At 39.7% G+C, this 3453-nt stretch overlaps 1 non-coding gene across 1 annotated transcript; it reads left to right on the forward strand.

The window, feature by feature from the left end:
- Window positions 1-464: 464 nt before the first annotated feature.
- Window positions 465-567, forward strand: LOC149749264 (U6 spliceosomal RNA). The gene has a single exon (XR_016393160.1). It is a non-coding gene; the product is annotated as a U6 spliceosomal RNA (small nuclear RNA).
- Window positions 568-3453: the final 2886 nt, after the last annotated feature.

The following is a 3453-nucleotide window of genomic DNA, read 5'->3' on the forward strand; positions in this document are numbered from 1 at the left end:
AAAGAAAATGATGTTAAAAGACATACACCCATGTTTACAAGCTGAGGGAAATTGAGAAGTGTCTGTGTTTTGCCAGTATTTTTACACACAACTCTTACACATAATGGGGAAAATTAAAATTAGCAATTACCCAAAAAAATGACAAAAATAAAGAATGCCTTTGATGAGTTCATTAGCAGACTTGGCATTATCCAGGAAAGAATCGCCAAGCTGAAGATAAGTCAATAAAATCTTTCCAAACTGAAATGCAAAGACTAGGAGGGACAAAAACGAACAGAACAGAGCATTCAAGGACTGTGAGACAATTTCAAAAGGTATAATATAGGTAATTAGAATAGTGGAAGAGAAGAGAGAGACAGCAGAACAGAAGAAACAGGTGAGGTACCAATGGCCAAGAACTTTCCCACAGCAATGAAAGGTACAAAACCACAGATTCAGGAAGCTCAGAGAACACAAAGTAGAATAAGTAACAAACACCACTTGTATATTAACATGGAAACGATACAGAGATAAACAAGGCCACTGTGCAAGAACAATTCACCAATTCATGGAGCATTCCATATATTTTTGTGACTACAGTTAATAACACCATGCGGCATGTTGGAAAGTCTCAAAGAGAGTAAATTTTTAAAGTTCTCATCACAGGAAAGAAATAAGTTTGTAACTGTGTGTGGTGATGGATGTCAACCAGACTTACTGTGATGATCCTTTTGCCATATATACAAATATTGAACCATTATGTTGTAACCTGAAACTAATATAATGTTACACATCAATTCTACCTCAATAAAAAATGAAAAAACAAGCGAATGTATCTAAGCATATCATATTCAACTGCAGAAAACCAAAGACAAGAGAAAATCTTTAAAGCAAGAGATTAGGATTTGACAGAAATGGGTGCAGTCCTAGCTGTCCTGCTTACTAGCCAATCAATACTGGACTTGACAGCTTTCAAACATTGGTGGTTTTCTCCCTTATATAAGGGATGATATGATATGTGTAAAAATACCTTGTTATAGGTATTACTTTCTTCTTTGTATAAATGAAGTTCAAATAAGGCCTTTTATATATGAGGAAGCACTTTTTAACAACAGAAAACTCTAAATATTAAGAGTTACAATCATTAAGGAGTTGCATCCTCATCACTCTTCCAGGAGCTTTGAAATGAGCTTCCTCAGCAGAATATTGAAGTTTATTTTAAATCACAAGGCATTACTTTAAAGGATGTAAAATTGTATATTGTTTTTGGCTTAGATGGGCCTTGATGTTTCCAAAGCCAAGTTCATGCAGAAGGTGACAGGATGGTGAGATGCAAACTCATAAGATAAATGGGTAGGGTAGGCGTAAACTAACTGAGCTGCTTTGGAATCAGCAGGAAATAAATATATTCTGATATAGCTATATCTATATCTATAGATGTAGAAATATCAGAATTCCCAGGGAGGTGTCTGAATCCAGGAATAAGGGAGATGTCTGAATCCAGGAATAATGAATTTTAACTCTTTAAACTTACTACAGCCAAAATATATTGGGGTAAAATGATTAGAAAAATAAGATCTAGCAAGTAAGAGAGGAATTAAAATATATATTGAGAGCAACTTAAAGATGGCGGAAGAGTAAGATGTGGAGATCACCTTCCTCCCCACAGATACACCAGAAATACATCTACACATGGAACGACTACTACAGAACACCTACTGAATGCTGGCAGAAGAACTCAAACCTCCCAAAATGCAAGAAACTACCGACGTACCTGGGTAGGGCAAAAGAAAACAGAAAAAACAGAGACAAAAGAATAGGGATGGGACCTGCACCAGTGGGAGAGAGCTGTGAAGGAGGAAAGGTTTCCACACACTAGAAGCCCCTTTGCGGGCGGAGACAGCGGGTGGTGGAGGGGGGAAGCTTCGGAGCCATGGAGGAGAGCAACGGCGGTGCGGAGGGCAACGCGGGGAGATTCCCGCACAGAGGATCAGTGCCCACCGGCACTCACCAGCCCAAGAGGCTTGTCTGCTCACCCACCAGGGTGGACGGGGCTGGGAGCTGAGGCTCGGGCTTTGGTGGGAGTGCAGGGAGAGGACTGGGGTTGGAGGCATGAACACAGCCTGAAGGGGTTAGTGCACCACGGCTAGCTGGGAGGGAGTCCGGGGAAAAGTCTGGAGCCACCGAAGAGGCAAGAGACCATTGTTTCGGGGTGCACGAGGAGAGGGGATTAAGAGCGCCACTTAAAGGAGCTCCCGAGACGGGCGCGAGCCGCGGCTACCAGCGTGGACCTCAGAGATGGGTCCCAGTACTGGGCATATACCCTGAGAAAATCATAATTCAAAAAGAGTCATGTACCACAATGTTCATTGCAGCTCTATTTACAATAGCCAGGACATGGAAGCAACCTAAGTGTCCATCTACAGACGAATGGATAAAGAAGATGTGGCACATATATACGATGGAATATTATTCAGCCATGAAAAGAAACAAAATTTTGTTATTAATAGTGAGATGGATGGACCTAGAGTCTTTCATACAGAGTGAAGTAAGTCAGAGAGAGAAAGACAAATACTGTATGCTAACACATATATATGGAATCTAAAAAAAAAAAAAAGGTCATGAAGAACCTAGGGGCAGGACGGGAATAAAGACGCAGACCTACTAGAGAATGGACTTCAGGATAATTGGAGGGGGAAGGGTAAGCTGAGACAAAGTGAGAGAGTGGCTTGGACATACATACACTACCAAATGTAAAACCAATAGCTAGTAGGAAGTAGCCGCTTAGCGCAGGGAAATCAGCTTGGTGCTTTGTAACCACTTAGAGAGGTGGGATAGGGAGGGTGGAAGGGAGGGAGATGTCACAGGGAGGAGATATGGGGATATATGTATATGTATAGCTGATTCACTTTGTTATAAAGCAGAAACTAACACACCATTGTAACCAATTATACTCCAATAAAGATGTTAAAAAACATGAAATAAAAAATATAGATAGATACATTTGCATTGCGCATTAGAATTTACAATACATTCATAAACATTGTATCATTTAGGTTTCATAACCAAGGGCATTTAAACTCCAATAAATTAAGAGATTTTCTGACTTTGCTTGACATCAATTATAGTTGAATAACTATTCTCCCTGCCTCTATCTTTTAAACTCTGAACCAAACAGCTCATGAAAATATTTTCAATAAGGGCAGGAGGTAGAATTGATAAACAGTGAAAATTTTCGTGTAGACATTTTTTAAATTGCAAGGTAATACTCAAATGGATTATTTATATAATGTTTAGTTTATAAAATGCTTTTTTTTAAAAAAAATAGATCTTTATTGGAGTATAATTGCTTCACAATGCTGTGTTAGTTTCTGTTTTACCCCAGAGTGAATCAGCCATATGCGTACATATGTCCCCATATCCCCTCTCTCTTGAGCCTCCCTCCCACCCTCCCTATCCCACCCCTCTAAGTCA

The sequence above is a fragment of the Delphinapterus leucas genome, chromosome 4, assembly GCF_059928025.1.
Source record: "Delphinapterus leucas isolate spDelLeu-1000000601 "Yukka" chromosome 4, BTC_Dleu_Yukka2, whole genome shotgun sequence".
Classification (NCBI taxonomy): Eukaryota; Metazoa; Chordata; class Mammalia; order Artiodactyla; family Monodontidae; genus Delphinapterus; species Delphinapterus leucas.